The sequence below is a fragment of the Lontra canadensis genome, unplaced genomic scaffold (genome assembly GCF_010015895.1).
Source record: "Lontra canadensis isolate GAN:19392208 unplaced genomic scaffold, GSC_riverotter_1.0 scaffold139, whole genome shotgun sequence".
In the NCBI taxonomy this organism is placed as follows: Eukaryota; Metazoa; Chordata; class Mammalia; order Carnivora; family Mustelidae; genus Lontra; species Lontra canadensis.
Window position 1 is genome coordinate 2,642,527 of NW_022631133.1, and position 12,423 is coordinate 2,654,949.

Genomic DNA, 12,423 nt, shown 5'->3' on the forward strand with positions numbered 1-12,423 from the left:
CCCATTCATTCTTTGGTAGGTTCTTCTTCAACCTCCAGGTATTTGTGGTCTTTCCAAGTTTTTTCTTGTGATTGACTTCAAGTTTCATAGCATTGTATGGTGTGATCTTAATCTTTTTGTATTTATTAAGGCCTGATTTGTAACTTAGGATGTGATCTATCCTGAAGAATGTCCCAGGTGCACTCGAAAAGAATGTGTATTCTGCTGTTTTAGGATAAAATATTCTGAATATATCTGTTAAGTCCATTTGACCCAGTTTGTCATTCAAAGCCATTGTTCCCTTGTTGATTTTTTTGTTTAGATGATCTGTCCATTGCTGTAAGTAGGGTATTAATGTTCTCTATTGTTTTATTATTACCAGTGTGTTTATGTTTGTTATTGGTTTATATATTTGGGTGCTCCCAAGTTGGGGACATAAATATTTACAATTGTTAGATCTTTTTGGATAGACCCCTTTATTATGTTATAGTGTCCTCCTTCATCTCTTATTACAGTCTTTGGTTTAAAATCTAGTTTGTCTGATTTAAGCATAGCCACTCTGGCTTTCTTTTGGCATCCATTAACATGATAAATAGTTCTCCATCCCCTCACTTTAAATCTGCTGTTGTCTTTAGATCTGACATGAGTGTCATGTAGGCAGCATACAGATATATGGGTCTTATTTTTTTTTAATTTTTATTTTTATCCATTCTGATACCCTATGTCTTTTGATGGAAGCACTTAGTCCATATAAATCAGAAGGACTATTGATAGATATGAATTAGTGCCATTGTATCACCTGTAAAGTCATTGTTCCTAGAGATTATCCCTGTTCCTTTCCAGTTTTTGTTGCTTTTGGTATTTCTTTCTCATTTGAAGAGTCCCCTTTTGTATTTCTTGCAGGACTCATTTAGTGGTCACAAACTCTGTTAGTTTTTGTTTGGCTGTGAAACTCTTTATCTCTCCTTCTATTCTGAATGACAGCCTTTCCAGATAAAGTATTCTTGGCTGCGTACTTTTCCCATTAAGCACATTGAATATATTATGCCACCCTCGTCTGGCCTATCAAATTTCTGTGGAGAGATCTGCTGTTAACCTTATTTGCCTTCCCTTGTAAGTTAGGGATTTCTTTTCCCTTGCTGATTTTAAGATTTTTTCCCTTATCTCTGTATTTTACAAATTTTAACATGACACGTCTTGGTGTTGCCCGGCTTCTGTTGATTTTGATGACTCCTGGATATGGTGTCTGTTTTCTTCTCCAGATTAGGGAAGTTTTCAGCTATAATTTGCTCAAAAAAAATCTTCTGTTTCTCTCTTTTTCTTTCTGCTCTTCCTTTAGGACTTCTATGATACAAATTATATTACACTTTATGGAGTGGCTGAGTTCCCTGAGTCTTTATTCATGACCCAATATTTTTTTTTTTTCCTCTTCTTTTCAGATTCATTATTTTCCATAATTTTATCTCCTGTATCACCTATTCATTCCACTGTTTCTTCTTCTTGTGGTCATTACATCCAGTAGGTTTTGCCTCTCAATTATAGCATTTTTTAAAAATTTTGGACTGATTAGTTTTTAGGTCTTTTTTCTCTGCAGTAAGGGACTCCCTGGTGTCTTCTTTGCATTTCTCAAACCAGCTAACATCCTATGATTGTTTTTTAAAATTCTCAGTCAGGCATATAGCTTCTATCTGTTTCAATTAGATACCTGGCTGTGACCTCTTCTTGGTTTTTCCTTTGGAAATAAATTCCTCCATCTAGGCATTTTGTGTAGGTCTCTGTCTTCTTCTCTTGTTAGGAAAGCCTGTTATCTTTCCTGCTGCTGAGAGTAATGGCAATATTAAGAAGAGGTCACATACTGTCCAGGTCCTATTGCTTCAGGAAGTGTTTCTAGTGTATGCTGTGTGAACTCTGCTGTTTGTTTTGCCTGTTCTTTTCCTGGAGTCAGTCCTCTGCAGAGTTTCTCCTTGCCTGCAGTGGACAGTATTTGGACCTTGTCCACTGTGTGGTGAGTTTTAACCAAGTGTGCTCTCATCTGCCTGTTAAAGGAGGCTTACTCCTATTTCCAATAGAACTGAGTCTTTGCAGCACTCTGTAATCAGCAGACTTGGTGTGTGCAGGGCATTTTTGCTAGGCAGGTGGTCCACTGATGCTCTGACTCTCAAACATACTTGTCCTAGTAAATAAGCACCTGCAGAGTGAAGGGGGGTGAGACTTGGTGTAAGCAGCTTGGGCCTCCACTGTTGGTACTATGCTGCTTACTGAAGTCAGCTTGTGCTGATGGGTTGGGGAGGAAAATGTCACTAGCTCTCTCCCTTCACCCAGGAGAGGGGAGTTTGTGACCACCACCATCTGGGAAGCCCTCACAGAAGAGCAAATAATCTCCCCTCATGTGCCCACCCATTCCCTCAGATTTATGACTTCACCCTGTCTGTGTCCAGGCCACCTGCCCATCCAGAAGTACAGTGAACCTGTGTTTTATCCCAGGTACATTGGCTGAGTTTCAAAACTCCAAACTTTAGGGACCCAGCATAGTGTGGAAGTATCTGGTCCTCTGGGAGGCGGGGCGGGGTGGGGGGTGTGTGTGTGTGTCCTGATCTGGGGCTGGTACCAGTTTGTTCCAGAAAGGCAGTTGCACTAATGCACAGGAGCTTGGATTTTAGAGTGAAGTGCGACAAAAAACCTGAGTTCAGGTAAGTTGTGGTTAGCAGGTGTCTCTACCCCTGTACTTAAGGTAGGGTGGTGGGCTGGCGGGGGGGGGGGGGGCATAATGATGCACAATGGCTCTTTTGTCCCTGGAGATGCAATGCCACATCTCTCGTATATATTCCAAGAAGGGAGAATCATCTCTCCCAGTACATCCCTGATCTCTTTCTCCATAGGAGCACAGCAGTGCCTGCCAGGTTAAACACCAACCACTAGGCAGACCTCTAAAACTCCATCTTGGAGTTCTACTTGTTGTTAAAACTCATGACAATCAGTTCCTTTCATTTTCCCAGTCAATGACTTTGTGTTTTCCTTGTGCAATTCCCTGAGTGCTGCTTTCTTCTCCCTCTCTCTCTCTCTCTCTTATCTCTGTGATCAGGGTTCCCTCCCCACTACAGCACTCACATTCATTTTCTCCCCAATCCTGTCTCTACACCTCTTACCTTGCATGGTGTGGCCTTTTCTCTCCCTCTAGTTGTATAGTTTATTCTGTCAGTCCTTAGATCAATTTCTTGGGTGTTCAGAATGATTTGATGTTTATCTAACTGTGTTCAAGGGACAAGACAGAGCCTTCCTACTACTCCAACATCTTAACTCCTATATTTTTAATTTTTTTAAGGAATCTCCAGACCATTTTCTAGAGTGGTTGCACTAATTTACATTCCCCTCAAAAGTTCATAAGAATTCCAAATTCTCCATTCTTACATTCTCACCAACTTTTGAAATTTCTTGTCTTTTGATACTAGCCCTTCTGACAGGTATGGGATGATATCTCATTGTAGTTTTAATTTGCATTGCCCTTGTGATTGGTGATGTTGAGCATCTTTTCATATGTCTGTAGGCCATCTATATACTTCTTTGGGAAAATGTTTATGTGAGTCTTCTGTCCATTTTCTAGTCATATTATTTGTTCTTTTTGATATTGACTTGTATGAGCTCTTTATGTATTTTAGATGATAACTGCTTATTGGATATATTATTTGAAAATATTATCTCTTATTCTATAGGTTCCCTTTTCATTTTGTTTATGGTTTCCTACTCTAAGAAAAGGCTTTTTTTAAAAAGTTTTTATTTAAATTTCAGTTAATTAAAATACAGTGTAATATTACTTTCAGGATGGAGTGCCTGGGTGACTCAGTCAGTTAAGCATCTGTCTTTGGCTCAACTCATGATACCATGAGATTAAGCCCTGCATTGGGCTCTCTGCTCTGTAGGAGAGTTTCCTTCTCCTTCTCTCTCTGAATAACCCCCAACTTGTGCTCTCTTCCACAAATAAATAAATAAATAAAATCTTTTAAAAAGTATTACTTTCAGGTATACAACAGAGTGATTCAGTATTCTACACAACACCCAGTGTTCATCACAATTGCACTCCTTAATCCCCCTCACTCACTTAACCCATCTCTCCACCCACCTCTATTCTAGAAACCATTAGTTTATTCTCTATAGTTAAGAGTGTTTCCTGATTTGCCTCTTTCTTTCTTTTTTTTCCCTTTGCTCACCTGTTTTGCTTCTTAAATTCCACATATTAGTAAAAGCATATGACAATTGTCTTTCTCTGACTGATTTATTTCTGTTAGCATAATACTGTCTAACTCCACCCATGTCACTGCACATGGCAAGATTTCATTTATTTTTATGGCTGAGTAATATTCCATTATATGTATATACCACTTCTTCTTTATACATTTATTAGTTGGTGGACATTTGAGCCGTTTCCATAATTTGGCTATTGTTTGTAATGTTACTATAAACATCATGTTGCATGTATCCATTTGAATTAGTATTTTTATATTATTTGAGTAAATACCTAATAGTGTAATTGCAGGATCCTAGGGAGTTCTATTTTTAATTTTTTGAGGAACTTCCATACTGTTTTCCAGAGTGGCTGCTCGTTTGCATTCCAACAGTGAAAGAAGATTCTTTTTCTCCATACCCTTGCCAACACCTGTTCTTTTTTTTTTAATTGTTGATTTTAGCCATTCTGACAGGTATGAGTTGATGTCTCATTGTGGTTTTGATTTGTATTTCCCTGCTGATGAGTGATGTTGAACATGATTTTATGTGTCTGTCAGCCATCTGTACGTATTCTTTGGAAAAATGTCTATTCATGTCTTCTGCTTTTAAGTTTGATATAGTCTCATTTTTTAGTTTTTTCTTTTTTGTCCTTACCTAATGAGAAAGATTTTTAAAAAATATTGCTCAGATTGATGTTACTGAGCTTCTTGCTTATGTTTTTTTTTTCCTTGAGTTATATGGATTCAGGTGTTATATTTAAGTTTAACTTACATTTACATTTAAGTTAAAGACATTTAAGGGGCACCTGGGTGGCTCAGTGGGTTAAAGCCTCTGACTTCGGCTCAGGTCATGATCCCAGGGTCCTGCGATCAAGCCCCATATGGAGCTCTCTGTGCAGCGGGAGCCTGCTTCCTCCTCTCTCTCTGCCTGCCTCTCTGCCTACTTGTGATCTCTGTCTGGCAAATAAATAAATAGAATCTTAAAAAAAAAAAAAAGAAACAACTATGTAAAGACATTTAAGTCTTTAACCCATTTTGAGCTTACTTTTCTATATAGTATAAGAAAGTGATCCAGGGCATGTCAGTGGCTCAGTTGTTTAAGTGTCTGCCTTCAGCTCAGCTCATGATCTCAGGGTTTTGCAATCAAGCCCGGCATCAGGCTCCCTGCTGAACAGGGGGTCTGCCTCTCCCTCTGCCTCCTCCCTGCTCTGTCTCTCTCTCAAATAAATAAATAAAATCTGTAAAAAAAAAAAAAAAAAGTGTTTCAATTTTATTCTTTCCCATGTAGCTGTATAGTCTTTTTTTCCCATTGTGTATTCTTATTTCCTTTGTTGTAAGTTAACTGATCATATAAGCATGTGTTTATTTTGGGCTCTCCTCATCCAGTGATCTACATGTCTATGTGTGCCAGTACCATACTGTTTTGAGGACTACTACAGAATTGTAATATGTCTTGAAATCTGGAAGTATGATACTTCTAGCTTTGTTCTTTCTCAAGATTGCTTTGGTTATTTGGGGTTCTTTTGTCATCCCATACAAATTTTTAAAATTATTTGTTTTAGTTCTGTGAAAAATGCCATTGACATTTTCATGGGGACTGAATTGAGATTATAGATTGCTTTAGGTAGTACGAACATTTTGACATTATTAATTTTCCCAATCTATGAACACAGTAATTCTTTCCATTTATATGTGTCTTCTTCAATTCTTTCATCTGTGTCTTAGTTTTCAGATTAAAGGTTTTCCATCAACTTGATTAAATTTATTCTTATGTATTTTATTCTTTTTGATGCAATTGTAAATGAGATTGTTTTCTCAATTTCTCTTTCTATAGTTCATTTTCAGTGTATAGAAATGCAACATATTTATGTATATTAATTTGGTATCCTTAACTTTACTGAACTCATTTATTAGGTTTAATAGTTTTTAGTGGAGTCCTCAGGGTTTTCTTTTTTTCACTGTTCATCTTATTTTATTATTATTATCTTGTGTTGGTCACCATGTAGTAAGTACATCATTAGTTCTTGATGTAGGGTTCCAAGATTCATTGTTTGCATATAACACCCAGTGCTAAATGCAATATGTGCCCTCCTTAATACCCATCACTGAGCCAAACCATCACCCCACCCTTCTCTGCTCTAAACCCCTCAGTTTATTGCCCAGAGTCCATAGTCTCTCATGGTTTGTCTCCCCCTTCAAATCTCCCCTTTCATTTTTGCCTTCCTTCTCCTAATGTCCTCCATGTTATTCCTTAAGTTCCACAAGTGAAACCATATGATGATTGACTTTCTCTGCTTGACTTAGTTCACTTAGCATAATCTCCTCCAGTCCCGTCCATGTTGATGCAAAAGCTGGGTATTCATCCTTTATGATGGTTTTCTGTATATAGTATCATGTCATCTGCATATAGTGAGAGTTTTGCTTCTTTTCTAATTTTGATGGGTTCTATGTGTTTGCTTGCTTAATTGCTGTGGCTAGGATTTAAAATACTGCATTGGATAGAAGTGGTGAGACTGAGCATCCATGTCTTCATCATGATCTTAGAAGAAAAACTTTCAGTCTTTCACCATTGACAATGATGTTAGCTTTGTATTTGTCATTTATGGCCTTTATTGAGTTGAAGTATGTTTCCTCAAAAGCCACTTTGTTGTGAGTTTTTAATCATGAATTAATGTTGAATTTTGTCTAATGTGTTAGTGCATCTATTAAAATGATCATATTACTTTTATCCTTTGTTTTGTTAATATGGTCTATCACAGTATTTGATTTGGAATGTTAAACCATCTTGGCATTCCTAGAATATATCCCACTGGATCATGGTGTAGTTGATCCTTTTAAAGTATTGTTGAGTTTGGTGTGCTAGTGCCTTGTTGAGGATTTTCTGTCTATACTCACCAGTGATATTGGCTGTAATTTTCTTTCTTTCTTTTTTTTTTTTTTAATTTTGTAGTGTTTTCCTCTGTTTTTAGTATCAGAGTAATGCTGGCTTCATAAAATGAGTTTGGAACTATTTCAACCTCATCAATTTTTTGGAATAATTTGAGAAAGGCAGATATTATCTCTTCCTTAAATGTTTAATAGAATTCACCTGTAACAGTGTTATGTATTGGACTTTTGTTTGTTGGAAAGTTTTTGATTATTGATTTAATTTCATTATTAGTGTTCGGTGCACTCAGATTTTCTATTTCTTCATGATTTTATCTTGGAAGATCATATGTTTCTAGGAATGTATCCATTTCTTCTTAGGTTGTCCAATTTGTTGACATATTGTTAAAATTGTCCCTTATAATCCTTTATATTTCTGAGTATAAGTTGTAGCTTTTTTTTATTTCTGATTTTATTTATTTGGGCCATCTCTTTTTCTTGATGAGTCTGGCTAAAAGTCTATCAGTTTTATCTTTTAATAGAACTAGCTCTTATTTTCATTATCTTTTTTTTTTTTGTCCCTAGTTCATTGATTTTCATTCTGATCTGTTATTTTCTTCCTCCCACTAACTTTGGATTTTGTTTGTTCTTCCTTTTCTAGTTCCTTTACATGTGGTGTAAACTTAGATCATTTATTTGAGTTTTTCTTTTTCTGTAAGGTAAGCCTGTATGACTATGAACTTCTCTCTTAGAACTACTTTTACTGATGTCCATAATTTTGAAACATTATGTTTCTGTTTTCATTTGTCACAAGATATTTTTCACTTTCCTCTTTGATATCTTTATTGACTCATTGGTGATTTAGTAGAATGTTTTTTAGTCTCCATGTGTTTGTTTTTTTCACGTTTTTTCTGGTAGGTGATTTGTAGTTTTATACTGCTATGACTAGAAAAAATGCTTAATGTTATTTCAATCTTAAATCTTTAGAAACTTGTTTTGTGGCTTAATTTGTTGTCTATCCTAGCGAATGTTCCATGTGTACTTGAAAAGAATGTGTATTTTGCTGTTTAGGGATGGAATGTTCTGTATGTATCTATTAAGCCCATTTGGTATGTTGTGTAAAGGCCAATGTTTTCTTATTGATTTTCTGACTGGATTATCTATCCATTAATGCCAGTGGGTATTAAAAGTTCCCTACTATTGTATTCTTATCAACTTTACTCTTTATGTCTATTAATACTTGCTTTATATATTTAGATGTTTCTGTGTTGGCTGCATAGATATTTATAATTCTTTTTTTAATTTAATTTTTATTTTTTATTAACATATAATGTATTATTAGCCCCAGGGGTACAGGCCTGTGAATCGCCAGGTTTAGACACTTCACAGCACTCACCATAGCACATACATATTTACAATTCTTATATCTTCTTGTTGGATTGATACCTTTATCATTATGTAACACAATTCTTTGTCTCCTGTTCATCTTTGTTTTAATTTCTATTTTACCTGTTATAAATTATTGCTACACTGGCTTTTTTAAATTTTCCATTTGCATGGATTATCTTTTTCCTTCTCTTAATTTTCAGTCTGTGTATACATTTATAGCTGAAGTGAGTCTCTTATAGGCAGCATATAGATTGGTCTTATTTTGTATCCATTTAGCCATCCTAGGTCTTTTGATTGGAGAATTTAGTCCATTCAAATTTAAAGTAATTGTTGATGGTTATGTAATTACTGACATTTTGTCCATTTTTCTCTTTTTGTTTTGTAGTTCTTCTCTGTTCTTTCTTTTCTGCTCTCCTCACTTGTGTTTTGATGCCTTTCTGTACTGTAATATTTGGATTCCTTTCATGCCATTTTTGTGTATCAATTATAAATTATATATATATATATAACATACATAGTGTATATGTATTTATATATATATGCACACATATACATATATGGTATATGTATCAGTCTATTTTGGTCTGTGTGTGTGTGTGTGTGTGTATATATATATATATATATACTTGTAGTTTATTTTACTACTTTTGTCTTTTAACTAGCTTTATAAGTTTTTGGTCCATTACCTTTATTATATTATTGCTCTTTTATGTATTTTCTTATTTCCAGTTATGGACTTTTCTACTTGATTATGTCCTTTTAACCTTTCCTGGTTTAGTGTTTATGAACTCCTTTAAATTTTGCTCATCTGGGAAACTCTTTATCTGTCCTTGATTCAGAATTATAACCTTGCTAGGTAGTATATGAATTGTGAGGTTTTGTCTTTCAGTACTTTGAATATATCATGCCATGTCTTCTATCCTACAAAATACCTGCTGAAAAATCAGTTCACAACATCATGGGGGTCTCCTTGTATGTAACTAATTGTTTTTCTCTTGTTGCTATTATGATTCCCTCTTTATATTTACCTTTTGCCATTTTTAAAAAAGCTTATTTATTTATTTGGGAGAGAGAGCATGAGTGGGGGAAAGGGCAGAGGGAGAGGGACAAGCAGACAGCCTGCTGAGTAGGAGCCCAATGTGGGGCTTGGTCCCAGGACCCCAGGATCATGACCTGAGCCAAAGGCAGACACTTACCTGACTGAGCCACCCAGGCACCCCATCCTTTTGCCATTTTATTTATACTGTGTCTTGGTATCAATCTCTTTGGGTTCATTTTGTTTGAGACTCTGCTTCCTAGATCTGGATATCTGTTTCCTTACCCAGGTTAGGCAAGTTTTCAGTCATTACTCCTTCAAATATTGTTTTGCCCCCCTTTCTTCCTTTTCTCCCTCTGTAAGCCCTAAACGCAAATTTAGCTTGCTTAATGTTGTTAAATGATCCTTATAGTTTTTTTACTTCTTTTTTCTTTTTGCTATTCTGATTGGGTGATTCCCCAATCAGACTTTGTCTTATAGATCACTAATCCAATATTTTGTATCACCTAATCTGCTGATTTCCTCTAGTGCATTTTTCATTTCAGTTACTGTACTATTTAGTTCTTATTGGTATTGTCTAGTATTTTCTTTCTTTGTTGAAATTTTCATTGTATTCATTCATTATTCTCTAGAGTTTGGTGATTATCTTTATGGCCAGTACCTTAAACTCTTTATCAGGTAGATTACTTATCTCAGTTCCACTAAGGTCTTTTTCTGAAGTTTTGTGTTATTTTTTAATTTAGAATGCAAATACCTCAATTTGACTCTAAGTGTTTGTTTCTATGTATTAGGCAAATCAACTCCCTCTCCCAGTATTAAAGGAGTGGCTTTGTGCAAGTGATGTCCCACAGGACCCAGAAGTATATTTTTCCCCTTTGTCACCAGATCTAGGTTTTCAATGGGCATTTCTTGTGTGATATGTGTGCATCCACTTATTGTGGTAGGTCATTGACTGGATCCTGATAGGTGGGTGGGGCTTCCCCCCAATCTGGCTGGCTGGGCTGTGGCAGTCTGGAGGGGTTCTCCCCTGGCCTGACTAGGCTGGTATAGTGTGCTGCTTCTGTGGTCATGTGTGGAGTTCTCTCCCTACCCAGGGGGAGGGGGAGAACATCACTGCTACAGCTATAGTGATGGGAAGAGCTCTCTTCCTATCTCAGCTTGCTGGTTGCCCTGTCTACTGCAGCTCTAGTGGTGGGTGGGTCTCTACCTCCAGACCAGCTGGCTGAGACTCACAGTGGTAGCTGTCATGGCTGTGGCTGTTGGGCAGGGATATAAATGGGGCACCCTACCAGCATTAGTAAGTTAAAGTGAGAATTCCAAGATGGCACCCACTGACATGGGCACTAACAAGGTAGATTCTGCTGCAGGAATGGCACTGGACAGTTTCTCTGTCCATAGGGAGGATCCCAACAGTTTCCTGCCTCTCTGGGAGACACCCCAGCAATAGTAAGTGGGTCTCCTTCGCCTATATTCTGGATGTTTTTCCAACTAGTGTATTAGCACTGAGTCTCAGGGCAAGTGAGACTATGCATGAGCCCTGAGACTATGCATGAGACTATGCATGAGGGAAAGGAGTGTTTCCTCCTTTCCCTATAGCTCTATGGTTTTGCTGTTGGTTTTCAAAGCCCAGATTTTTGTGGGCTCATCTCTCTTGTGATCTAAGGGTTGGAGTGCCTACTGTGGTAAGCCAACCCCTTGCTCTTCAGGGAGAAGTTCTATGTTCTTGAAATCCCTCCACAATTGAGGATTGCTGTACCTGATTTTTCTTCTTTCAGCAAGACCTTGTTTCTACCACTTCTACCCATCTCAATGCTGGTTCTTTGTCTTTCATTGTGGAGACGCTGTTCATTCATTTTCGGGGCCTTTTCTGAGAAAATTACTCCATATGCAGTTGTGTATTTGTTGTGTCTGTAGAAGAAGGTGAACTCGGAATCCTCCTATAGTGCCATCTTGAATCCCCCACCCATAAACTATTTCTTTGTGATGTAAACAGTTCTTTAGATGTATTGAAAGTGTTCCAAAGGAAAGTATCTGCTGCAGTTAGGCTTTGGTAGAAAAGATATTATCTTTAAGAGAAAAGCAACTTGAAAAATACACCTTTCAAAGTCATAGTAATTTCATTATTAGCTTTAGTAAAACTAGTGCAATTCTATCTGACTACTTATACTGTTATGCATTTTTCATAGAAAATAAAAGAAGTAAATATTACATTTTATAAACTCAGCATTCCCTGAGTATTCTTCACTGAATTAAGGGCTACTGGATAGGTTGTGGAGGAAATGAAAAAAATGCTTGCCAACTTTGTGTACACCTAGAATGCAAGCAGGGAGAAGAGAAAACTAACCAATACAGCATAGAAATTATTAAAACAAATGAACAGGTATGCCGTCCAGAAAAGTAATTCATAAAGTGCCTGTATGTTTGATCTTTAATTACAAAATTATGTTATTTTAAATATGTCTAGATAAAAGGTGTTTGCAAGTGAAAGTTTTATAACATTTTTTAACATAAATTTGACTTCCTTATCTGAAAAATAAGTATTTTATTATTTAGTATTGGAAATACTATATATAGTTTTATGTAGCATAAATTTGATTATATTTTATTAAATATAAGATGCATTTTTAACATTTAGTATCTCTTAAATCAGTTTACATTTTATAATCAATAGGCCTTTCAGTCATTTTTGGAATAAACTTAGAATTTAAATTATAATTTCTTTATGAGTTTTTGGACCACATTGTTGGTGTCAATTCAAAATGTAAATCTAGTTGTGGTTCAAATTCCCAGAGGAAATACACTTTTCTTTCTTCTATTATCTAGTGCTAAGATTAAGACATGACGGTTTCCTTGCTTTCTCCATCTACATGGTGGTTTCACTTGTTTTTATCTTTATACTAAGAGTGTAGCCCTTTGATATCTCACCTTTGGCAT

The 12,423-nt window shown here is 36.2% G+C and overlaps 1 pseudogene; it reads right to left on the reverse strand.

Moving 5' to 3' along the window:
• The window catches only part of LOC116858575, a 56,956-nt pseudogene extending 45,614 nt beyond the window's left edge, over positions 1 to 11,342 (reverse strand).
• Positions 11,343 to 12,423: the final 1,081 nt, after the last annotated feature.